The sequence below is a fragment of the Botryllus schlosseri genome, unplaced genomic scaffold (assembly GCF_051294905.1).
Source record: "Botryllus schlosseri isolate E-star unplaced genomic scaffold, Bs_hap1 Bs20a, whole genome shotgun sequence".
In the NCBI taxonomy this organism is placed as follows: Eukaryota; Metazoa; Chordata; class Ascidiacea; order Stolidobranchia; family Styelidae; genus Botryllus; species Botryllus schlosseri.
In genome coordinates this window covers 329,051-356,052 of record NW_027648629.1, presented here as the reverse complement: position 1 = coordinate 356,052, position 27,002 = coordinate 329,051, and the positions used below count along the sequence as shown (strand labels likewise).

At 39.8% G+C, this 27,002-nt stretch overlaps 1 long non-coding RNA gene across 1 annotated transcript in view; it reads right to left on the bottom strand.

The window, feature by feature from the left end:
• The window catches only part of LOC145459873 (uncharacterized), a 329,624-nt gene that overhangs the window by 14,244 nt on the left and 288,378 nt on the right, over positions 1-27,002 (bottom strand). The gene's annotated exons all lie outside the window — the stretch shown is intronic.

The following is a 27,002-nucleotide window of genomic DNA, read 5'->3' as shown; positions in this document are numbered from 1 at the left end:
AAGATTTCTCCATGTTCCCGAGGGCCTGCAGTTACAACTCTGCTACCAGATTGTAGCAATTCAAAAGTTACATCGAATGAGCCTATCGACGTATTCCTGGCTATTGTAGTTTAGGAGATATTGGCAGATTTAGCCATATTGGGGGGTATGAAAATTTATGAAAAGTTCAATTCCACCAAGATTTCGCTATGTTCTCGAGGGCCTACAGTTACAACTCTGCTACCAGATTGTAGCAATTCAAAAGTTACATCGAATGAGCCTATCGGCGTATTCCTGGCTATTGTAGTTTAGGAGATATTGGCAGATTTAGCCATTTTGGGGGGTATGAAAATTTATAAAAAGTTCAATTCCACCAAGATTTCTCTATGTTCCCGAGGGCCTGTAGTTACAACTCTGCTACCAGATTGTCGCAATGCAAAAGTTACATCGAATGAGCCTATCGGCGTATTCCTGGCTATTGTAGTTTAGGAGATATTGGCAGATTTAGCCATTTTGGGGGGTATGAGGATTTATGAAAAGTTCAATTCCACCAAGATTTCTCTATGTTCCCGAGGGCCTACAGTTACAACTCTGCTACCAGATTGTAGCAATTCAAAAGTTACATCGAATGAGCCTATCGGCGTATTCCTGGCTATCGTAGTTTAGGAGATATTGGCAGATTTAGCCATTTTATGGGGTATGAAAATTTATGAAAAGTTCAATTCCACCAAGATTTCTCTATGTTTCCGAGGGCCTACAGTTACAACTCTGCTACCAGATTGTAGCAATTCAAAAGTTACATCGAATGAGCCTATCGGCGTATTCCTGGCTATTGTAGTTTAGGAGATATTGGCAGATTTAGCCATTTTGGGGGGTATGAAAATTTATGAAAAGTTCAATTCCACCAAGATTTCTTTATGTTCCCGAAGGCCTACAGTTACAACTCTGCTACCAGATTGTAGCAATTCAAAAGTTACATCGAATGAGCCTATCGGCGTATACCTGGCTATTGTAGTTTAGGAGATATTGGCAGATTTAGCCATTTAGGGGGTATGAAAATTTATGAAAAGTTCAATTCCACCAAGATTTCTCTATGTTCCCGAGGGCCTACAGTTACAACTCTGCTACCAGATTGTAGCAATTCAAAAGTTACATCGAATGAGCCTATCGGCGTATTCCTGGCTATTGTAGTTTAGGAGATATTGGCAGATTTAGCCATTTTGGGGGGTATGAAAATTTATGAAAAGTTCAATTCCACCAAGATTTCTCTATGTTCCCGAGGGCCTACAGTTACAACTCTGCTACCAGATTGTAGCAATTCAAAAGTTACATCGAATGAGCCTATCGGCGTATTCCTGGCTATTGTAGTTTAGGAGATATTGGCAGATTTAGCCATTTTGGGGGGTATGAAAATTTATGAAAAGTTCAATTCCACCAAGATTTCTCTATGTTCCCGAGGGCCTACAGTTACAACTCTGCTACCAGATTGTAGCAATTCAAAAGTTACATCGAATGAGCCTATCGGCGTATTCCTGGCTATTGTAGTTTAGGAGATATTGGCAGATTTAGCCATTTTTGGGGGTATGAAAATTTATGAAAAGTTCAATTCCACCAAGATTTCTTTATGTTCCCGAAGGCCTACAGTTACAACTCTGCTACCAGATTGTAGCAATTCAAAAGTTACATCGAATGAGCCTATCGGCGTATACCTGGCTATTGTAGTTTAGGAGATATTGGCAGATTTAGCCATTTTGGGGGGTATGAAAATTTATGAAAAGTTCAATTCCACCAAGATTTCTCTATGTTCCCGAGGGCCTACAGTTACAACTCTGCTACCAGATTGTAGCAATTTAAAAGTTACATCGAATGAGCCTATCGGTATATTCCTGGCTATTGTAGTTTAGGAGATATTGGCAGATTTAGCCATTTTGGGGGGTATGAAAATTTATGAAAAGTTCAATTCCACCTAGATTTCTCTATGTTCCCGAGGGCCTACAGTTACAACTCTACTACCAGATTGTAGCAATTTCAAAGTTACATCGAATGAGCCTATCGGCGTATTCCTGGCTATTGTAGTTTAGGAGATATTGGCAGATTTCGCCATTTTGGGGGGTATGAAAATTTATGAAAAGTTCAATTCCACCAAGATTTCTCTATGTTCCCGAGGGCCTACAGTTACAACTCTGCTACCAGATTGTAGCAATTCAAAAGTTACATCGAATGAGCCTATCGGCGTATTCCTGGCTATTGTAGTTTAGGAGATATTGGCAGATTTAGCCATTTTGGAGGGTATGAAAATTTATGAAAAGTTTAATTCAACCAAGATTTCTCTATGTTCCCGAGGTTCTACAGTTACAACTCTGCTACCAGATTGTAGCAATTCAAAAGTTACATCGAATGAGCCTATCGGCGTATTCCTGGCTATTGTAGTTTAGGAGATATTGGCAGATTTAGCCATTTTGGGGGGTATGAAAATTTATGAAAAGTTCAATTCCACCAAGATTTCTCTATGTTCACGAGGGCCTACAGTTACAACTCTGCTACCAGATTGTAGCAATTCAAAAGTTAAATCGAATGAGCCTATCGGCGTATTCCTGGCTATTGTAGTTTAGGAGATATTGGCAGATTTAGCCATTTTGGGGGGTATGAAAATTTATGAAAAGTTCAATTCCTCCAATATTTCTCTATGTTCCCGATGGCCTACAGTTACAACTCTGCTACCAGATTGTAGCAATTCAAAAGTTACATCGAATGAGCCTATCGGCGTATTTCTGGCAATTGTAGTTTAGGAGATATTGGCAGATTTAGCCATTTTGGGGGGTATGAAAATTTATGAAAAGTTCAATTCCACCAAGATTTCTCTATGTTCCCGAGGGCCTACAGTTACAACTCTGCTACCAGATTGTAGCAATTTAAAAGTTACATCGAATGAGCCTATCATCGTATTCCTGGTTATTGTAGTTTAGGAGATATTGGCAGATTTAGCCATTTTGGGGGGTATGAAAATTTATGAAAAGTTCAATTCCACCAAGATTTCTCTATGTTCCCGAGGGCCTACAGTTACAACTCTGCTACCAGATTGTAGCAATTCAAAAGTTACATCGAATGAGCCTATCGGCGTATTCCTGGCTATTGTAGTTTAGGAGATACTGGCAGATTTAGCCATTTTGGGGGGTATGAAAATTTATGAAAAGTTCAATTCCACCAAGATTTCTCTATGTTCCCGAGAGCCTACAGTTACAACTCTGCTACCAGATTGTAGCAATTCAAAAGTTACATCGAATGAGCCTATCGGCGTATTCCTGGCTATTGTAGTTTAGGAGATATTGGCAGATTTAGCCATTTTGGGGGGTATGAAAATTTATGAAAAGTTCAATTCCACCAAGATTTCTCTATGTTCCCGAGGGCCTACAGTTACAACTCTGCTACCAGATTGTAGCAATTCAAAAGTTACATCGAATGAGCCTATCGGCGTATTCCTGGCTATTGTAGTTTAGGAGATATTGGCAGATTTAGCCATTTTGGGGGGTATGAAAATTTATGAAAAGTTCAATTCCACCAAGATTTCTCTATGTTCCCGAGGGCCTACAGTTACAACTCTGCTACCAGATTGTAGCAATTCAAAAGTTACATCGAATGAGCCTATCGGCGTATTCCTGGCTATTGTAGTTTAGGAGATATTGGCAGATTTAGCCATATTGGGGGGTATGAAAATTTATGAAAAGTTCAATTCCACCAAGATTTCGCTATGTTCTCGAGGGCCTACAGTTACAACTCTGCTACCAGATTGTAGCAATTCAAAAGTTACATCGAATGAGCCTATCGGCGTATTCCTGGCTATTGTAGTTTAGGAGATACTGGCAGATTTAGCCATTTTGGGGGGTATGAAAATTTATGAAAAGTTCAATTCCACCAAGATTTCTCTATGTTCCCGAGAGCCTACAGTTACAACTCTGCTACCAGATTGTAGCAATTCAAAAGTTACATCGAATGAGCCTATCGGCGTATTCCTGGCTATTGTAGTTTAGGAGATATTGGCAGATTTAGCCATTTTGGGGGGTATGAAAATTTATGAAAAGTTCAATTCCACCAAGATTTCTCTATGTTCCCGAGGGCCTACAGTTACAACTCTGCTACCAGATTGTAGCAATTCAAAAGTTACATCGAATGAGCCTATCGGCGTATTCCTGGCTATTGTAGTTTAGGAGATATTGGCAGATTTAGCCATTTTGGGGGGTATGAAAATTTATGAAAAGTTCAATTCCACCAAGATTTCTCTATGTTCCCGAGGGCCTACAGTTACAACTCTGCTACCAGATTGTAGCAATTCAAAAGTTACATCGAATGAGCCTATCGGCGTTTTCCTGGCTATTGTAGTTTAGGAGATATTGGCAGATTTAGCCATTTTAGGGGGTATGAAAATTTATGAAAAGTTCAATTCCACCAAGATTTCTCTATGTTCCCGAGGGCCTACATTTACAACTCTGCTACCAGATTGTAGCAATTCAAAAGTTACATCGAATGAGCCTATCGGCGTATTCCTGGCTATTGTAGTTTAGGAGATGTTGGCAGATTTAGCCATTTTGGGGGGTATGAAAATTTATGAAAAGTTCAATTCCACCAAGATTTCTCCCTGTTCCCGAGGGCCTGCAGTTACAACTCTGCTACCAGATTGTAGCAATTCAAAAGTTACATCGAATGAGCCTATCGACGTATTCCTGGCTATTGTAGTTTAGGAGATATTGGCAGATTTAGCCATATTGGGGGGTATGAAAATTTATGAAAAGTTCAATTCCACCAAGATTTCGCTATGTTCTCGAGGGCCTACAGTTACAACTCTGCTACCAGATTGTAGCAATTCAAAAGTTACATCGAATGAGCCTATCGGCGTATTCCTGGCTATTGTAGTTTAGGAGATATTGGCAGATTTAGCCATTTTGGGGGGTATGAAAATTTATAAAAAGTTCAATTCCACCAAGATTTCTCTATGTTCCCGAGGGCCTGTAGTTACAACTCTGCTACCAGATTGTCGCAATGCAAAAGTTACATCGAATGAGCCTATCGGCGTATTCCTGGCTATTGTAGTTTAGGAGATATTGGCAGATTTAGCCATTTTGGGGGGTATGAAAATTTATGAAAAGTTCAATTCCACCAAGATTTCTCTATGTTCCCGAGGGCCTACAGTTACAACTCTGCTACCAGATTGTAGCAATTCAAAAGTTACATCGAATGAGCCTATCGGCGTATTCCTGGCTATTGTAGTTTAGGAGATATTGGCAGATTTAGCCATTTTTGGGGGTATGAAAATTTATGAAAAGTTCAATTCCACCAAGATTTCTTTATGTTCCCGAAGGCCTACAGTTACAACTCTGCTACCAGATTGTAGCAATTCAAAAGTTACATCGAATGAGCCTATCGGCGTATACCTGGCTATTGTAGTTTAGGAGATATTGGCAGATTTAGCCATTTTGGGGGGTATGAAAATTTATGAAAAGTTCAATTCCACCAAGATTTCTCTATGTTCCCGAGGGCCTACAGTTACAACTCTGCTACCAGATTGTAGCAATTCAAAAGTTACATCGAATGAGCCTATCGGTATATTCCTGGCTATTGTAGTTTAGGAGATATTGGCAGATTTAGCCATTTTGGGGGGTATGAAAATTTATGAAAAGTTCAATTCCACCAAGATTTCTCTATGTTCCCGAGGGCCTACAGTTACAACTCTACTACCAGATTGTAGCAATTTCAAAGTTACATCGAATGAGCCTATCGGCGTATTCCTGGCTATTGTAGTTTAGGAGATATTGGCAGATTTCGCCATTTTGGGGGGTATGAAAATTTATGAAAAGTTCAATTCCACCAAGATTTCTCTATGTTCCCGAGGGCCTACAGTTACAACTCTGCTACCAGATTGTAGCAATTCAAAAGTTACATCGAATGAGCCTATCGGCGTATTCCTGGCTATTGTAGTTTAGGAGATATTGGCAGATTTAGCCATTTTGGAGGGTATGAAAATTTATGAAAAGTTTAATTCCACCAAGATTTCTCTATGTTCCCGAGGTTCTACAGTTACAACTCTGCTACCAGATTGTAGCAATTCAAAAGTTACATCGAATGAGCCTATCGGCGTATTCCTGGCTATTGTAGTTTAGGAGATATTGGCAGATTTAGCCATTTTGGGGGGTATGAAAATTTATGAAAAGTTCAATTCCACCAAGATTTCTCTATGTTCACGAGGGCCTACAGTTACAACTCTGCTACCAGATTGTAGCAATTCAAAAGTTAAATCGAATGAGCCTATCGGCGTATTCCTGGCTATTGTAGTTTAGGAGATATTGGCAGATTTAGCCATTTTGGGGGGTATGAAAATTTATGAAAAGTTCAATTCCTCCAATATTTCTCTATGTTCCCGATGGCCTACAGTTACAACTCTGCTACCAGATTGTAGCAATTCAAAAGTTACATCGAATGAGCCTATCGGCGTATTTCTGGCAATTGTAGTTTAGGAGATATTGGCAGATTTAGCCATTTTGGGGGGTATGAAAATTTATGAAAAGTTCAATTCCACCAAGATTTCTCTATGTTCCCGAGGGCCTACAGTTACAACTCTGCTACCAGATTGTAGCAATTTAAAAGTTACATCGAATGAGCCTATCATCGTATTCCTGGTTATTGTAGTTTAGGAGATATTGGCAGATTTAGCCATTTTGGGGGGTATGAAAATTTATGAAAAGTTCAATTCCACCAAGATTTCTCTATGTTCCCGAGGGCCTACAGTTACAACTCTGCTACCAGATTGTAGCAATTCAAAAGTTACATCGAATGAGCCTATCGGCGTATTCCTGGCTATTGTAGTTTAGGAGATACTGGCAGATTTAGCCATTTTGGGGGGTATGAAAATTTATGAAAAGTTCAATTCCACCAAGATTTCTCTATGTTCCCGAGGGCCTACAGTTACAACTCTGCTACCAGATTGTAGCAATTCAAAAGTTACATCGAATGAGCCTATCGGCGTATTCCTGGCTATTGTAGTTTAGGAGATATTGGCAGATTTAGCCATTTTGGGGGGTATGAAAATTTATGAAAAGTTCAATTCCACCAAGATTTCTCTATGTTCCCGAGGGCCTACAGTTACAACTCTGCTACCAGATTGTAGCAATTCAAAAGTTACATCGAATGAGCCTATCGGCGTATTCCTGGCTATTGTAGTTTAGGAGATATTGGCAGATTTAGCCATTTTGGGGGGTATGAAAATTTATAAAAAGTTCAATTCCACCAAGATTTCTCTATGTTCCCGAGGGCCTGTAGTTACAACTCTGCTACCAGATTGTCGCAATGCAAAAGTTACATCGAATGAGCCTATCGGCGTATTCCTGGCTATTGTAGTTTAGGAGATATTGGCAGATTTAGCCATTTTGGGGGGTATGAGGATTTATGAAAAGTTCAATTCCACCAAGATTTCTCTATGTTCCCGAGGGCCTACAGTTACAACTCTGCTACCAGATTGTAGCAATTCAAAAGTTACATCGAATGAGCCTATCGGCGTATTCCTGGCTATTGTAGTTTAGGAGATATTGGCAGATTTAGCCATTTTGGGGGGTATGAAAATTTATGAAAAGTTCAATTCCACCAAGATTTCTCTATGTTCCCGAGGGCCTACAGTTACAACTCTGCTACCAGATTGTAGCAATTCAAAAGTTACATCGAATGAGCCTATCGGTATATTCCTGGCTATTGTAGTTTAGGAGATATTGGCAGATTTAGCCATTTTGGGGGGTATGAAAATTTATGAAAAGTTCAATTCCACCTAGATTTCTCTATGTTCCCGAGGGCCTACAGTTACAACTCTACTACCAGATTGTAGCAATTTCAAAGTTACATCGAATGAGCCTATCGGCGTATTCCTGGCTATTGTAGTTTAGGAGATATTGGCAGATTTCGCCATTTTGGGGGGTATGAAAATTTATGAAAAGTTCAATTCCACCAAGATTTCTCTATGTTCCCGAGGGCCTACAGTTACAACTCTGCTACCAGATTGTAGCAATTCAAAAGTTACATCGAATGAGCCTATCGGCGTATTCCTGGCTATTGTAGTTTAGGAGATATTGGCAGATTTAGCCATTTTGGAGGGTATGAAAATTTATGAAAAGTTTAATTCAACCAAGATTTCTCTATGTTCCCGAGGTTCTACAGTTACAACTCTGCTACCAGATTGTAGCAATTCAAAAGTTACATCGAATGAGCCTATCGGCGTATTCCTGGCTATTGTAGTTTAGGAGATATTGGCAGATTTAGCCATTTTGGGGGGTATGAAAATTTATGAAAAGTTCAATTCCACCAAGATTTCTCTATGTTCACGAGGGCCTACAGTTACAACTCTGCTACCAGATTGTAGCAATTCAAAAGTTAAATCGAATGAGCCTATCGGCGTATTCCTGGCTATTGTAGTTTAGGAGATATTGGCAGATTTAGCCATTTTGGGGGGTATGAAAATTTATGAAAAGTTCAATTCCTCCAATATTTCTCTATGTTCCCGATGGCCTACAGTTACAACTCTGCTACCAGATTGTAGCAATTCAAAAGTTACATCGAATGAGCCTATCGGCGTATTTCTGGCAATTGTAGTTTAGGAGATATTGGCAGATTTAGCCATTTTGGGGGGTATGAAAATTTATGAAAAGTTCAATTCCACCAAGATTTCTCTATGTTCCCGAGGGCCTACAGTTACAACTCTGCTACCAGATTGTAGCAATTTAAAAGTTACATCGAATGAGCCTATCATCGTATTCCTGGTTATTGTAGTTTAGGAGATATTGGCAGATTTAGCCATTTTGGGGGGTATGAAAATTTATGAAAAGTTCAATTCCACCAAGATTTCTCTATGTTCCCGAGGGCCTACAGTTACAACTCTGCTACCAGATTGTAGCAATTCAAAAGTTACATCGAATGAGCCTATCGGCGTATTCCTGGCTATTGTAGTTTAGGAGATACTGGCAGATTTAGCCATTTTGGGGGGTATGAAAATTTATGAAAAGTTCAATTCCACCAAGATTTCTCTATGTTCCCGAGAGCCTACAGTTACAACTCTGCTACCAGATTGTAGAGCTTCTTGGAAGTACAGAACTTCAATATACAATTAAATAGTATATTCATATTGAAATGAACCCGAATATTTTCGGCTGACACTCGTCAGGGGTAATCGTCAGCAACTAGTAGAGAATTGGAAAGAACATTGTATATCAACAATCGTATCACAAAATATGACGTCACCAGCATGAAATTTCGAATGAGAGAGCGTTCAATGTACTATTTTTAGGTGATACACGAACTCCTTTTGTTGACAGAGTTTTGGTTGGTGTATTTTGATAAAAGTTGATTCCAAGGCACACAAATGGAATTGTGAACGGCCTCGGCCTACGATTCGGAATCGGTCGTCTCGATAATTATTCGCACAAATCGGATTATCCAACAGATGTTTGCCGATGGCAGAATTAATGGCTTTTGATCGATCAGCATCAATCTTGAGTGGATGAGTTAAGGGTGAGCTTTTCACATCGCGTGACGCACGTGTTCTGATAAATCTGGGGACATGTTGGTTTATGCGGTCCTGCAGACGTCTTGACGTTCTTCCCACGTAGCCACAATCACAGTGGCACCTATATTCGTACACTACATTACTTTGTTGAAGTGCAGGAAGCACGTCTTTGCGTGTTGAAGGGAGCAGTTGTGTTGTTGTAAAAATCACATTGGTTTTGACTGTATCGTAACATTTACCGACAGCAGAAATCAATTGTTTTTCAAAGCGGGTGGAAATGAAATACGAAACCTGGATTTGCCGAATCCAGACGTGTTTCTGAGCTCATTTGATATCTCTAGTCTTTTTACGAACGTTCCGCTGCATGAGACTATTGATATTTGTGCCAACGCGCTGTACGGTGGTAAGTTACCGCCACCATCAATCCCGCGTAACGTCTTTGTGGAACTTTTACAAGCGGCAACCTGCTCGGTGGAATTTAGCTTTAACGAGGTCATGTTTCGCCAAATAGACGGCTTAGCCATGGGAAGTCCCCTGGGGCCTATTTTGGCCAACATTTTCGTAGGGTATTACGAGGGCGAGCTTCTGTCCCAGCGTGAGTCCGCCAAACCACTATTGTACCGCCGATACGTAGATGATACATTTGTCATTTTCAGGAATGAATCGGAGTGTGACCAATTTCTCATTCGCTTAAACTCGCTTCACCCGGCCTTGCAATTCACAATAGAAAAAGAACGCAATAACTCATTATCATTTCTGGACGTATTAGTTGAAAAGCGCAATACCAACAAATTTGAAACGTCTGTTTTCAGAAAACCGACATTCACTGGCCAATACCTTCGCTGGAATTCATTTAGTCCTCGGCGCAGAAAAATTAACCTCATAGGCACACTCGTGCATAGAGCGCTGATGATATGTTCGGGTAACAAACTGAGTTTAGAACTTGACTACATCCGAAAAATCTTACTTGATAACGGTTACCCTGAACACGTCATCAGCCGCGGCATGGAGAGGAAATTAACGCAATTCAACGCAGAAAAACGAACAGAGCCCACCGCACGAACAATAAAAGATGTTTATATCCATCTACCTTGGATTGGCCCCATTTCCACCCGCTTTGAAAAACAATTGATTTCTGCTGTCGGTAAATGTTACGATACAGTCAAAACCAATGTGATTTTTACAACAACACAACTGCTCCCTTCAACACGCAAAGACGTGCTTCCTGCACTTCAACAAAGTAATGTAGTGTACGAATATAGGTGCCACTGTGATTGTGGCTACGTGGGAAGAACGTCAAGACGTCTGCAGGACCGCATAAACCAACATGTCCCCAGATTTATCAGAACACGTGCGTCACGCGATGTGAAAAGCTCACCCTTAACTCATCCACTCAAGATTGATGCTGATCGATCAAAAGCCATTAATTCTGCCATCGGCAAACATCTGTTGGATAATCCGATTTGTGCGAATAATTATCGAGACGACCGATTCCGAATCGTAGGCCGAGGCCGTTCACAATTCCATTTGTGTGCCTTGGAATCAACTTTTATCAAAATACACCAACCAAAACTCTGTCAACAAAAGGAGTTCGTGTATCACCTAAAAATAGTACATTGAACGCTCTCTCATTCGAAATTTCATGCTGGTGACGTCATATTTTGTGATACGATTGTTGATATACAATGTTCTTTCCAATTCTCTACTAGTTGCTGACGATTACCCCTGACGAGTGTCAGCCGAAAATATTCGGGTTCATTTCAATATGAATATACTATTTAATTGTACCAGATTGTAGCAATTCAAAAGTTACATCGAATGAGCCTATCGGCGTATTCCTGGCTATTGTAGTTTAGGAGATATTGGCAGATTTAGCCATTTTGGGGGGTATGAAAATTTATGAAAAGTTCAATTCCACCAAGATTTCTCTATGTTCCCGAGGGCCTACAGTTACAACTCTGCTACCAGATTGTAGCAATTCAAAAGTTACATCGAATGAGCCTATCGGCGTATTCCTGGCTATTGTAGTTTAGGAGATATTGGCAGATTTAGCCATTTTGGGGGGTATGAAAATTTATGAAAAGTTCAATTCCACCAAGATTTCTCTATGTTCCCGAGGGCCTACAGTTACAACTCTGCTACCAGATTGTAGCAATTCAAAAGTTACATCGAATGAGCCTATCGGCGTATTCCTGGCTATTGTAGTTTAGGAGATATTGGCAGATTTAGCCATATTGGGGGGTATGAAAATTTATGAAAAGTTCAATTCCACCAAGATTTCGCTATGTTCTCGAGGGCCTACAGTTACAACTCTGCTACCAGATTGTAGCAATTCAAAAGTTACATCGAATGAGCCTATCGGCGTATTCCTGGCTATTGTAGTTTAGGAGATACTGGCAGATTTAGCCATTTTGGGGGGTATGAAAATTTATGAAAAGTTCAATTCCACCAAGATTTCTCTATGTTCCCGAGAGCCTACAGTTACAACTCTGCTACCAGATTGTAGCAATTCAAAAGTTACATCGAATGAGCCTATCGGCGTATTCCTGGCTATTGTAGTTTAGGAGATATTGGCAGATTTAGCCATTTTGGGGGGTATGAAAATTTATGAAAAGTTCAATTCCACCAAGATTTCTCTATGTTCCCGAGGGCCTACAGTTACAACTCTGCTACCAGATTGTAGCAATTCAAAAGTTACATCGAATGAGCCTATCGGCGTATTCCTGGCTATTGTAGTTTAGGAGATATTGGCAGATTTAGCCATTTTGGGGGGTATGAAAATTTATGAAAAGTTCAATTCCACCAAGATTTCTCTATGTTCCCGAGGGCCTACAGTTACAACTCTGCTACCAGATTGTAGCAATTCAAAAGTTACATCGAATGAGCCTATCGGCGTTTTCCTGGCTATTGTAGTTTAGGAGATATTGGCAGATTTAGCCATTTTAGGGGGTATGAAAATTTATGAAAAGTTCAATTCCACCAAGATTTCTCTATGTTCCCGAGGGCCTACATTTACAACTCTGCTACCAGATTGTAGCAATTCAAAAGTTACATCGAATGAGCCTATCGGCGTATTCCTGGCTATTGTAGTTTAGGAGATGTTGGCAGATTTAGCCATTTTGGGGGGTATGAAAATTTATGAAAAGTTCAATTCCACCAAGATTTCTCCATGTTCCCGAGGGCCTGCAGTTACAACTCTGCTACCAGATTGTAGCAATTCAAAAGTTACATCGAATGAGCCTATCGACGTATTCCTGGCTATTGTAGTTTAGGAGATATTGGCAGATTTAGCCATATTGGGGGGTATGAAAATTTATGAAAAGTTCAATTCCACCAAGATTTCGCTATGTTCTCGAGGGCCTACAGTTACAACTCTGCTACCAGATTGTAGCAATTCAAAAGTTACATCGAATGAGCCTATCGGCGTATTCCTGGCTATTGTAGTTTAGGAGATATTGGCAGATTTAGCCATTTTGGGGGGTATGAAAATTTATAAAAAGTTCAATTCCACCAAGATTTCTCTATGTTCCCGAGGGCCTGTAGTTACAACTCTGCTACCAGATTGTCGCAATGCAAAAGTTACATCGAATGAGCCTATCGGCGTATTCCTGGCTATTGTAGTTTAGGAGATATTGGCAGATTTAGCCATTTTGGGGGGTATGAAAATTTATGAAAAGTTCAATTCCACCAAGATTTCTCTATGTTCCCGAGGGCCTACAGTTACAAATCTGCTACCAGATTGTAGCAATTCAAAAGTTACATCGAATGAGCCTATCGGCGTATTCCTGGCTATTGTAGTTTAGGAGATATTGGCAGATTTAGCCATTTTTGGGGGTATGAAAATTTATGAAAAGTTCAATTCCACCAAGATTTCTTTATGTTCCCGAAGGCCTACAGTTACAACTCTGCTACCAGATTGTAGCAATTCAAAAGTTACATCGAATGAGCCTATCGGCGTATACCTGGCTATTGTAGTTTAGGAGATATTGGCAGATTTAGCCATTTTGGGGGGTATGAAAATTTATGAAAAGTTCAATTCCACCAAGATTTCTCTATGTTCCCGAGGGCCTACAGTTACAACTCTGCTACCAGATTGTAGCAATTCAAAAGTTACATCGAATGAGCCTATCGGTATATTCCTGGCTATTGTAGTTTAGGAGATATTGGCAGATTTAGCCATTTTGGGGGGTATGAAAATTTATGAAAAGTTCAATTCCACCAAGATTTCTCTATGTTCCCGAGGGCCTACAGTTACAACTCTACTACCAGATTGTAGCAATTTCAAAGTTACATCGAATGAGCCTATCGGCGTATTCCTGGCTATTGTAGTTTAGGAGATATTGGCAGATTTCGCCATTTTGGGGGGTATGAAAATTTATGAAAAGTTCAATTCCACCAAGATTTCTCTATGTTCCCGAGGGCCTACAGTTACAACTCTGCTACCAGATTGTAGCAATTCAAAAGTTACATCGAATGAGCCTATCGGCGTATTCCTGGCTATTGTAGTTTAGGAGATATTGGCAGATTTAGCCATTTTGGAGGGTATGAAAATTTATGAAAAGTTTAATTCCACCAAGATTTCTCTATGTTCCCGAGGTTCTACAGTTACAACTCTGCTACCAGATTGTAGCAATTCAAAAGTTACATCGAATGAGCCTATCGGCGTATTCCTGGCTATTGTAGTTTAGGAGATATTGGCAGATTTAGCCATTTTGGGGGGTATGAAAATTTATGGAAAGTTCAATTCCACCAAGATTTCTCTATGTTCACGAGGGCCTACAGTTACAACTCTGCTACCAGATTGTAGCAATTCAAAAGTTAAATCGAATGAGCCTATCGGCGTATTCCTGGCTATTGTAGTTTAGGAGATATTGGCAGATTTAGCCATTTTGGGGGGTATGAAAATTTATGAAAAGTTCAATTCCTCCAATATTTCTCTATGTTCCCGATGGCCTACAGTTACAACTCTGCTACCAGATTGTAGCAATTCAAAAGTTACATCGAATGAGCCTATCGGCGTATTTCTGGCAATTGTAGTTTAGGAGATATTGGCAGATTTAGCCATTTTGGGGGGTATGAAAATTTATGAAAAGTTCAATTCCACCAAGATTTCTCTATGTTCCCGAGGGCCTACAGTTACAACTCTGCTACCAGATTGTAGCAATTCAAAAGTTACATCGAATGAGCCTATCGGCGTATTCCTGGCTATTGTAGTTTAGGAGATACTGGCAGATTTAGCCATTTTGGGGGGTATGAAAATTTATGAAAAGTTCAATTCCACCAAGATTTCTCTATGTTCCCGAGGGCCTACAGTTACAACTCTGCTACCAGATTGTAGCAATTCAAAAGTTACATCGAATGAGCCTATCGGCGTATTCCTGGCTATTGTAGTTTAGGAGATATTGGCAGATTTAGCCATTTTGGGGGGTATGAAAATTTATGAAAAGTTCAATTCCACCAAGATTTCTCTATGTTCCCGAGGGCCTACAGTTACAACTCTGCTACCAGATTGTAGCAATTCAAAAGTTACATCGAATGAGCCTATCGGCGTATTCCTGGCTATTGTAGTTTAGGAGATATTGGCAGATTTAGCCATTTTGGGGGGTATGAAAATTTATGAAAAGTTCAATTCCACCAAGATTTCTCTATGTTCCCGAGGGCCTACAGTTACAACTCTGCTACCAGATTGTAGCAATTCAAAAGTTACATCGAATGAGCCTATCGGCGTTTTCCTGGCTATTGTAGTTTAGGAGATATTGGCAGATTTAGCCATTTTAGGGGGTATGAAAATTTATGAAAAGTTCAATTCCACCAAGATTTCTCTATGTTCCCGAGGGCCTACATTTACAACTCTGCTACCAGATTGTAGCAATTCAAAAGTTACATCGAATGAGCCTATCGGCGTATTCCTGGCTATTGTAGTTTAGGAGATATTGGCAGATTTAGCCATTTTGGGGGGTATGAAAATTTATGAAAAGTTCAATTCCACCAAGATTTCTCCATGTTCCCGAGGGCCTGCAGTTACAACTCTGCTACCAGATTGTAGCAATTCAAAAGTTACATCGAATGAGCCTATCGACGTATTCCTGGCTATTGTAGTTTAGGAGATATTGGCAGATTTAGCCATATTGGGGGGTATGAAAATTTATGAAAAGTTCAATTCCACCAAGATTTCGCTATGTTCTCGAGGGCCTACAGTTACAACTCTGCTACCAGATTGTAGCAATTCAAAAGTTACATCGAATGAGCCTATCGGCGTATTCCTGGCTATTGTAGTTTAGGAGATATTGGCAGATTTAGCCATTTTGGGGGGTATGAAAATTTATAAAAAGTTCAATTCCACCAAGATTTCTCTATGTTCCCGAGGGCCTGTAGTTACAACTCTGCTACCAGATTGTCGCAATGCAAAAGTTACATCGAATGAGCCTATCGGCGTATTCCTGGCTATTGTAGTTTAGGAGATATTGGCAGATTTAGCCATTTTGGGGGGTATGAGGATTTATGAAAAGTTCAATTCCACCAAGATTTCTCTATGTTCCCGAGGGCCTACAGTTACAACTCTGCTACCAGATTGTAGCAATTCAAAAGTTACATCGAATGAGCCTATCGGCGTATTCCTGGCTATCGTAGTTTAGGAGATATTGGCAGATTTAGCCATTTTATGGGGTATGAAAATTTATGAAAAGTTCAATTCCACCAAGATTTCTCTATGTTTCCGAGGGCCTACAGTTACAACTCTGCTACCAGATTGTAGCAATTCAAAAGTTACATCGAATGAGCCTATCGGCGTATTCCTGGCTATTGTAGTTTAGGAGATATTGGCAGATTTAGCCATTTTGGGGGGTATGAAAATTTATGAAAAGTTCAATTCCACCAAGATTTCTTTATGTTCCCGAAGGCCTACAGTTACAACTCTGCTACCAGATTGTAGCAATTCAAAAGTTACATCGAATGAGCCTATCGGCGTATACCTGGCTATTGTAGTTTAGGAGATATTGGCAGATTTAGCCATTTAGGGGGTATGAAAATTTATGAAAAGTTCAATTCCACCAAGATTTCTCTATGTTCCCGAGGGCCTACAGTTACAACTCTGCTACCAGATTGTAGCAATTCAAAAGTTACATCGAATGAGCCTATCGGTATATTCCTGGCTATTGTAGTTTAGGAGATATTGGCAGATTTAGCCATTTTGGGGGGTATGAAAATTTATGAAAAGTTCAATTCCACCAAGATTTCTCTATGTTCCCGAGGGCCTACAGTTACAACTCTACTACCAGATTGTAGCAATTTCAAAGTTACATCGAATGAGCCTATCGGCGTATTCCTGGCTATTGTAGTTTAGGAGATATTGGCAGATTTCGCCATTTTGGGGGGTATGAAAATTTATGAAAAGTTCAATTCCACCAAGATTTCTCTATGTTCCCGAGGGCCTACAGTTACAACTCTGCTACCAGATTGTAGCAATTCAAAAGTTACATCGAATGAGCCTATCGGCGTATTCCTGGCTATTGTAGTTTAGGAGATATTGGCAGATTTAGCCATTTTGGAGGGTATGAAAATTTATGAAAAGTTTAATTCCACCAAGATTTCTCTATGTTCCCGAGGTTCTACAGTTACAACTCTGCTACCAGATTGTAGCAATTCAAAAGTTACATCGAATGAGCCTATCGGCGTATTCCTGGCTATTGTAGTTTAGGAGATATTGGCAGATTTAGCCATTTTGGGGGGTATGAAAATTTATGAAAAGTTCAATTCCACCAAGATTTCTCTATGTTCACGAGGGCCTACAGTTACAACTCTGCTACCAGATTGTAGCAATTCAAAAGTTAAATCGAATGAGCCTATCGGCGTATTCCTGGCTATTGTAGTTTAGGAGATATTGGCAGATTTAGCCATTTTGGGGGGTATGAAAATTTATGAAAAGTTCAATTCCTCCAATATTTCTCTATGTTCCCGATGGCCTACAGTTACAACTCTGCTACCAGATTGTAGCAATTCAAAAGTTACATCGAATGAGCCTATCGGCGTATTTCTGGCAATTGTAGTTTAGGAGATATTGGCAGATTTAGCCATTTTGGGGGGTATGAAAATTTATGAAAAGTTCAATTCCACCAAGATTTCTCTATGTTCCCGAGGGCCTACAGTTACAACTCTGCTACCAGATTGTAGCAATTTAAAAGTTACATCGAATGAGCCTATCATCGTATTCCTGGTTATTGTAGTTTAGGAGATATTGGCAGATTTAGCCATTTTGGGGGGTATGAAAATTTATGAAAAGTTCAATTCCACCAAGATTTCTCTATGTTCCCGAGGGCCTACAGTTACAACTCTGCTACCAGATTGTAGCAATTCAAAAGTTACATCGAATGAGCCTATCGGCGTATTCCTGGCTATTGTAGTTTAGGAGATACTGGCAGATTTAGCCATTTTGGGGGGTATGAAAATTTATGAAAAGTTCAATTCCACCAAGATTTCTCTATGTTCCCGAGGGCCTACAGTTACAACTCTGCTACCAGATTGTAGCAATTCAAAAGTTACATCGAATGAGCCTATCGGCGTATTCCTGGCTATTGTAGTTTAGGAGATATTGGCAGATTTAGCCATTTTGGGGGGTATGAAAATTTATGAAAAGTTCAATTCCACCAAGATTTCTCTATGTTCCCGAGGGCCTACAGTTACAACTCTGCTACCAGATTGTAGCAATTCAAAAGTTACATCGAATGAGCCTATCGGCGTATTCCTGGCTATTGTAGTTTAGGAGATATTGGCAGATTTAGCCATTTTGGGGGGTATGAAAATTTATAAAAAGTTCAATTCCACCAAGATTTCTCTATGTTCCCGAGGGCCTGTAGTTACAACTCTGCTACCAGATTGTCGCAATGCAAAAGTTACATCGAATGAGCCTATCGGCGTATTCCTGGCTATTGTAGTTTAGGAGATATTGGCAGATTTAGCCATTTTGGGGGGTATGAGGATTTATGAAAAGTTCAATTCCACCAAGATTTCTCTATGTTCCCGAGGGCCTACAGTTACAACTCTGCTACCAGATTGTAGCAATACAAAAGTTACATCGAATGAGCCTATCGGCGTATTCCTGGCTATTGTAGTTTAGGAGATATTGGCAGATTTAGCCATTTTGGGGGGTATGAAAATTTATGAAAAGTTCAATTCCACCAAGATTTCTCTATGTTCCCGAGGGCCTACAGTTACAACTCTGCTACCAGATTGTAGCAATTCAAAAGTTACATCGAATGAGCCTATCGGTATATTCCTGGCTATTGTAGTTTAGGAGATATTGGCAGATTTAGCCATTTTGGGGGGTATGAAAATTTATGAAAAGTTCAATTCCACCTAGATTTCTCTATGTTCCCGAGGGCCTACAGTTACAACTCTACTACCAGATTGTAGCAATTTCAAAGTTACATCGAATGAGCCTATCGGCGTATTCCTGGCTATTGTAGTTTAGGAGATATTGGCAGATTTCGCCATTTTGGGGGGTATGAAAATTTATGAAAAGTTCAATTCCACCAAGATTTCTCTATGTTCCCGAGGGCCTACAGTTACAACTCTGCTACCAGATTGTAGCAATTCAAAAGTTACATCGAATGAGCCTATCGGCGTATTCCTGGCTATTGTAGTTTAGGAGATATTGGCAGATTTAGCCATTTTGGAGGGTATGAAAATTTATAAAAAGTTTAATTCAACCAAGATTTCTCTATGTTCCCGAGGTTCTACAGTTACAACTCTGCTACCAGATTGTAGCAATTCAAAAGTTACATCGAATGAGCCTATCGGCGTATTCCTGGCTATTGTAGTTTAGGAGATATTGGCAGATTTAGCCATTTTGGGGGGTATGAAAATTTATGAAAAGTTCAATTCCACCAAGATTTCTCTATGTTCACGAGGGCCTACAGTTACAACTCTGCTACCAGATTGTAGCAATTCAAAAGTTAAATCGAATGAGCCTATCGGCGTATTCCTGGCTATTGTAGTTTAGGAGATATTGGCAGATTTAGCCATTTTGGGGGGTATGAAAATTTATGAAAAGTTCAATTCCTCCAATATTTCTCTATGTTCCCGATGGCCTACAGTTACAACTCTGCTACCAGATTGTAGCAATTCAAAAGTTACATCGAATGAGCCTATCGGCGTATTTCTGGCAATTGTAGTTTAGGAGATATTGGCAGATTTAGCCATTTTGGGGGGTATGAAAATTTATGAAAAGTTCAATTCCACCAAGATTTCTCTATGTTCCCGAGGGCCTACAGTTACAACTCTGCTACCAGATTGTAGCAATTTAAAAGTTACATCGAATGAGCCTATCATCGTATTCCTGGTTATTGTAGTTTAGGAGATATTGGCAGATTTAGCCATTTTGGGGGGTATGAAAATTTATGAAAAGTTCAATTCCACCAAGATTTCTCTATGTTCCCGAGGGCCTACAGTTACAACTCTGCTACCAGATTGTAGCAATTCAAAAGTTACATCGAATGAGCCTATCGGCGTATTCCTGGCTATTGTAGTTTAGGAGATACTGGCAGATTTAGCCATTTTGGGGGGTATGAAAATTTATGAAAAGTTCAATTCCACCAAGATTTCTCTATGTTCCCGAGAGCCTACAGTTACAACTCTGCTACCAGATTGTAGCAATTCAAAAGTTACATCGAATGAGCCTATCGGCGTATTCCTGGCTATTGTAGTTTAGGAGATATTGGCAGATTTAGCCATTTTGGGGGGTATGAAAATTTATGAAAAGTTCAATTCCACCAAGATTTCTCTATGTTCCCGAGGGCCTACAGTTACAACTCTGCTACCAGATTGTAGCAATTCAAAAGTTACATCGAATGAGCCTATCGGCGTATTCCTGGCTATTGTAGTTTAGGAGATATTGGCAGATTTAGCCATTTTGGGGGGTATGAAAATTTATGAAAAGTTCAATTCCACCAAGATTTCTCTATGTTCCCGAGGGCCTACAGTTACAACTCTGCTACCAGATTGTAGCAATTCAAAAGTTACATCGAATGAGCCTATCGGCGTATTCCTGGCTATTGTAGTTTAGGAGATATTGGCAGATTTAGCCATATTGGGGGGTATGAAAATTTATGAAAAGTTCAATTCCACCAAGATTTCGCTATGTTCTCGAGGGCCTACAGTTACAACTCTGCTACCAGATTGTAGCAATTCAAAAGTTACATCGAATGAGCCTATCGGCGTATTCCTGGCTATTGTAGTTTAGGAGATACTGGCAGATTTAGCCATTTTGGGGGGTATGAAAATTTATGAAAAGTTCAATTCCACCAAGATTTCTCTATGTTCCCGAGAGCCTACAGTTACAACTCTGCTACCAGATTGTAGCAATTCAAAAGTTACATCGAATGAGCCTATCGGCGTATTCCTGGCTATTGTAGTTTAGGAGATATTGGCAGATTTAGCCATTTTGGGGGGTATGAAAATTTATGAAAAGTTCAATTCCACCAAGATTTCTCTATGTTCCCGAGGGCCTACAGTTACAACTCTGCTACCAGATTGTAGCAATTCAAAAGTTACATCGAATGAGCCTATCGGCGTATTCCTGGCTATTGTAGTTTAGGAGATATTGGCAGATTTAGCCATTTTGGGGGGTATGAAAATTTATGAAAAGTTCAATTCCACCAAGATTTCTCTATGTTCCCGAGGGCCTACAGTTACAACTCTGCTACCAGATTGTAGCAATTCAAAAGTTACATCGAATGAGCCTATCGGCGTTTTCCTGGCTATTGTAGTTTAGGAGATATTGGCAGATTTAGCCATTTTAGGGGGTATGAAAATTTATGAAAAGTTCAATTCCACCAAGATTTCTCTATGTTCCCGAGGGCCTACATTTACAACTCTGCTACCAGATTGTAGCAATTCAAAAGTTACATCGAATGAGCCTATCGGCGTATTCCTGGCTATTGTAGTTTAGGAGATGTTGGCAGATTTAGCCATTTTGGGGGGTATGAAAATTTATGAAAAGTTCAATTCCACCAAGATTTCTCCATGTTCCCGAGGGCCTGCAGTTACAACTCTGCTACCAGATTGTAGCAATTCAAAAGTTACATCGAATGAGCCTATCGACGTATTCCTGGCTATTGTAGTTTAGGAGATATTGGCAGATTTAGCCATATTGGGGGGTATGAAAATTTATGAAAAGTTCAATTCCACCAAGATTTCGCTATGTTCTCGAGGGCCTACAGTTACAACTCTGCTACCAGATTGTAGCAATTCAAAAGTTACATCGAATGAGCCTATCGGCGTATTCCTGGCTATTGTAGTTTAGGAGATATTGGCAGATTTAGCCATTTTGGGGGGTATGAAAATTTATAAAAAGTTCAATTCCACCAAGATTTCTCTATGTTCCCGAGGGCCTGTAGTTACAACTCTGCTACCAGATTGTCGCAATGCAAAAGTTACATCGAATGAGCCTATCGGCGTATTCCTGGCTATTGTAGTTTAGGAGATATTGGCAGATTTAGCCATTTTGGGGGGTATGAAAATTTATGAAAAGTTCAATTCCACCAAGATTTCTCTATGTTCCCGAGGGCCTACAGTTACAACTCTGCTACCAGATTGTAGCAATTCAAAAGTTACATCGAATGAGCCTATCGGCGTATTCCTGGCTATTGTAGTTTAGGAGATATTGGCAGATTTAGCCATTTTTGGGGGTATGAAAATTTATGAAAAGTTCAATTCCACCAAGATTTCTTTATGTTCCCGAAGGCCTACAGTTACAACTCTGCTACCAGATTGTAGCAATTCAAAAGTTACATCGAATGAGCCTATCGGCGTATACCTGGCTATTGTAGTTTAGGAGATATTGGCAGATTTAGCCATTTTGGGGGGTATGAAAATTTATGAAAAGTTCAATTCCACCAAGATTTCTCTATGTTCCCGAGGGCCTACAGTTACAACTCTGCTACCAGATTGTAGCAATTCAAAAGTTACATCGAATGAGCCTATCGGTATATTCCTGGCTATTGTAGTTTAGGAGATATTGGCAGATTTAGCCATTTTGGGGGGTATGAAAATTTATGAAAAGTTCAATTCCACCAAGATTTCTCTATGTTCCCGAGGGCCTACAGTTACAACTCTACTACCAGATTGTAGCAATTTCAAAGTTACATCGAATGAGCCTATCGGCGTATTCCTGGCTATTGTAGTTTAGGAGATATTGGCAGATTTCGCCATTTTGGGGGGTATGAAAATTTATGAAAAGTTCAATTCCACCAAGATTTCTCTATGTTCCCGAGGGCCTACAGTTACAACTCTGCTACCAGATTGTAGCAATTCAAAAGTTACATCGAATGAGCCTATCGGCGTATTCCTGGCTATTGTAGTTTAGGAGATATTGGCAGATTTAGCCATTTTGGAGGGTATGAAAATTTATGAAAAGTTTAATTCCACCAAGATTTCTCTATGTTCCCGAGGTTCTACAGTTACAACTCTGCTACCAGATTGTAGCAATTCAAAAGTTACATCGAATGAGCCTATCGGCGTATTCCTGGCTATTGTAGTTTAGGAGATATTGGCAGATTTAGCCATTTTGGGGGGTATGAAAATTTATGAAAAGTTCAATTCCACCAAGATTTCTCTATGTTCACGAGGGCCTACAGTTACAACTCTGCTACCAGATTGTAGCAATTCAAAAGTTAAATCGAATGAGCCTATCGGCGTATTCCTGGCTATTGTAGTTTAGGAGATATTGGCAGATTTAGCCATTTTGGGGGGTATGAAAATTTATGAAAAGTTCAATTCCTCCAATATTTCTCTATGTTCCCGATGGCCTACAGTTACAACTCTGCTACCAGATTGTAGCAATTCAAAAGTTACATCGAATGAGCCTATCGGCGTATTTCTGGCAATTGTAGTTTAGGAGATATTGGCAGATTTAGCCATTTTGGGGGGTATGAAAATTTATGAAAAGTTCAATTCCACCAAGATTTCTCTATGTTCCCGAGGGCCTACAGTTACAACTCTGCTACCAGATTGTAGCAATTTAAAAGTTACATCGAATGAGCCTATCATCGTATTCCTGGTTATTGTAGTTTAGGAGATATTGGCAGATTTAGCCATTTTGGGGGGTATGAAAATTTATGAAAAGTTCAATTCCACCAAGATTTCTCTATGTTCCCGAGGGCCTACAGTTACAACTCTGCTACCAGATTGTAGCAATTCAAAAGTTACATCGAATGAGCCTATCGGCGTATTCCTGGCTATTGTAGTTTAGGAGATACTGGCAGATTTAGCCATTTTGGGGGGTATGAAAATTTATGAAAAGTTCAATTCCACCAAGATTTCTCTATGTTCCCGAGGGCCTACAGTTACAACTCTGCTACCAGATTGTAGCAATTCAAAAGTTACATCGAATGAGCCTATCGGCGTATTCCTGGCTATTGTAGTTTAGGAGATATTGGCAGATTTAGCCATTTTGGGGGGTATGAAAATTTATGAAAAGTTCAATTCCACCAAGATTTCTCTATGTTCCCGAGGGCCTACAGTTACAACTCTGCTACCAGATTGTAGCAATTCAAAAGTTACATCGAATGAGCCTATCGGCGTATTCCTGGCTATTGTAGTTTAGGAGATATTGGCAGATTTAGCCATTTTGGGGGGTATGAAAATTTATGAAAAGTTCAATTCCACCAAGATTTCTCTATGTTCCCGAGGGCCTACAGTTACAACTCTGCTACCAGATTGTAGCAATTCAAAAGTTACATCGAATGAGCCTATCGGCGTTTTCCTGGCTATTGTAGTTTAGGAGATATTGGCAGATTTAGCCATTTTAGGGGGTATGAAAATTTATGAAAAGTTCAATTCCACCAAGATTTCTCTATGTTCCCGAGGGCCTACATTTACAACTCTGCTACCAGATTGTAGCAATTCAAAAGTTACATCGAATGAGCCTATCGGCGTATTCCTGGCTATTGTAGTTTAGGAGATATTGGCAGATTTAGCCATTTTGGGGGGTATGAAAATTTATGAAAAGTTCAATTCCACCAAGATTTCTCCATGTTCCCGAGGGCCTGCAGTTACAACTCTGCTACCAGATTGTAGCAATTCAAAAGTTACATCGAATGAGCCTATCGACGTATTCCTGGCTATTGTAGTTTAGGAGATATTGGCAGATTTAGCCATATTGGGGGGTATGAAAATTTATGAAAAGTTCAATTCCACCAAGATTTCGCTATGTTCTCGAGGGCCTACAGTTACAACTCTGCTACCAGATTGTAGCAATTCAAAAGTTACATCGAATGAGCCTATCGGCGTATTCCTGGCTATTGTAGTTTAGGAGATATTGGCAGATTTAGCCATTTTGGGGGGTATGAAAATTTATAAAAAGTTCAATTCCACCAAGATTTCTCTATGTTCCCGAGGGCCTGTAGTTACAACTCTGCTACCAGATTGTCGCAATGCAAAAGTTACATCGAATGAGCCTATCGGCGTATTCCTGGCTATTGTAGTTTAGGAGATATTGGCAGATTTAGCCATTTTGGGGGGTATGAGGATTTATGAAAAGTTCAATTCCACCAAGATTTCTCTATGTTCCCGAGGGCCTACAGTTACAACTCTGCTACCAGATTGTAGCAATTCAAAAGTTACATCGAATGAGCCTATCGGCGTATTCCTGGCTATCGTAGTTTAGGAGATATTGGCAGATTTAGCCATTTTATGGGGTATGAAAATTTATGAAAAGTTCAATTCCACCAAGATTTCTCTATGTTTCCGAGGGCCTACAGTTACAACTCTGCTACCAGATTGTAGCAATTCAAAAGTTACATCGAATGAGCCTATCGGCGTATTCCTGGCTATTGTAGTTTAGGAGATATTGGCAGATTTAGCCATTTTGGGGGGTATGAAAATTTATGAAAAGTTCAATTCCACCAAGATTTCTTTATGTTCCCGAAGGCCTACAGTTACAACTCTGCTACCAGATTGTAGCAATTCAAAAGTTACATCGAATGAGCCTATCGGCGTATACCTGGCTATTGTAGTTTAGGAGATATTGGCAGATTTAGCCATTTTGGGGGGTATGAAAATTTATGAAAAGTTCAATTCCACCAAGATTTCTCTATGTTCCCGAGGGCCTACAGTTACAACTCTGCTACCAGATTGTAGCAATTCAAAAGTTACATCGAATGAGCCTATCGGTATATTCCTGGCTATTGTAGTTTAGGAGATATTGGCAGATTTAGCCATTTTGGGGGGTATGAAAATTTATGAAAAGTTCAATTCCACCAAGATTTCTCTATGTTCCCGAGGGCCTACAGTTACAACTCTACTACCAGATTATAGCAATTTCAAAGTTACATCGAATGAGCCTATCGGCGTATTCCTGGCTATTGTAGTTTAGGAGATATTGGCAGATTTAGCCATTTTGGGGGGTATGAAAATTTATGAAAAGTTCAATTCCACCAAGATTTCTCTATGTTCCCGAGGGCCTACAGTTACAACTCTGCTACCAGATTGTAGCAATTCAAAAGTTACATCGAATGAGCCTATCGGCGTATTCCTGGCTATTGTAGCTTAGGAGATATTGGCAGATTTAGCCATTTTGGTGGGTATGAAAATTTATGAAAAGTTCAATTCCACCAAGATTTCTCTATGTTCCCGAGGTTATACAGTTACAACTCTGCTACCAGATTGTAGCAATTCAAAAGTTACATCGAATGAGCCTATTGGCGTATTCCTGGCTATTGTAGTTTAGGAGATATTGGCAGATTTAGCCATTTTGGGGGGTATGAAAATTTATGAAAAGTTCAATTCCACCAAGATTTCTCTATGTTCACGAGGGCCTACAGTTACAACTCTGCTACCAGATTGTAGCAATTCAAAAGTAAAATCGAATGAGCCTATCGGCGTATTCCTGGCTATTGTAGTTTAGGAGATATTGGCAGATTTAGCCATTTTGGGGGGTATGAAAATTTATGAAAAGTTCAATTCCTCCAATATTTCTCTATGTTCCCGATGGCCTACAGTTACAACTCTGCTACTAGATTGTAGCAATTCAAAAGTTACATCGAATGAGCCTATCGGCGTATTTCTGGCAATTGTAGTTTAGGAGATATTGGCAGATTTAGCCATTTTGGGGGGTATGAAAATTTATGAAAAGTTCAATTCCACCAAGATTTCTCTATGTTCCCGAGGGCCTACAGTTACAACTCTGCTACCAGATTGTAGCATTTCAAAAGTTACATCGAATGAGCCTATCATCGTATTCCTGGTTATTGTAGTTTAGGAGATATTGGCAGATTTAGCCATTTTGGGGGGTATGAAAATTTATGAAAAGTTCAATTCCACCAAGATTTCTCTATGTTCCCGAGGGCCTACAGTTACAACTCTGCTACCAGATTGTAGCAATTCAAAAGTTACATCGAATGAGCCTATCGACGTATTCCTGGCTATTGTAGTTTAGGAGATATTGGCAGATTTAGCCATATTGGGGGGTATGAAAATTTATAAAAAGTTCAAT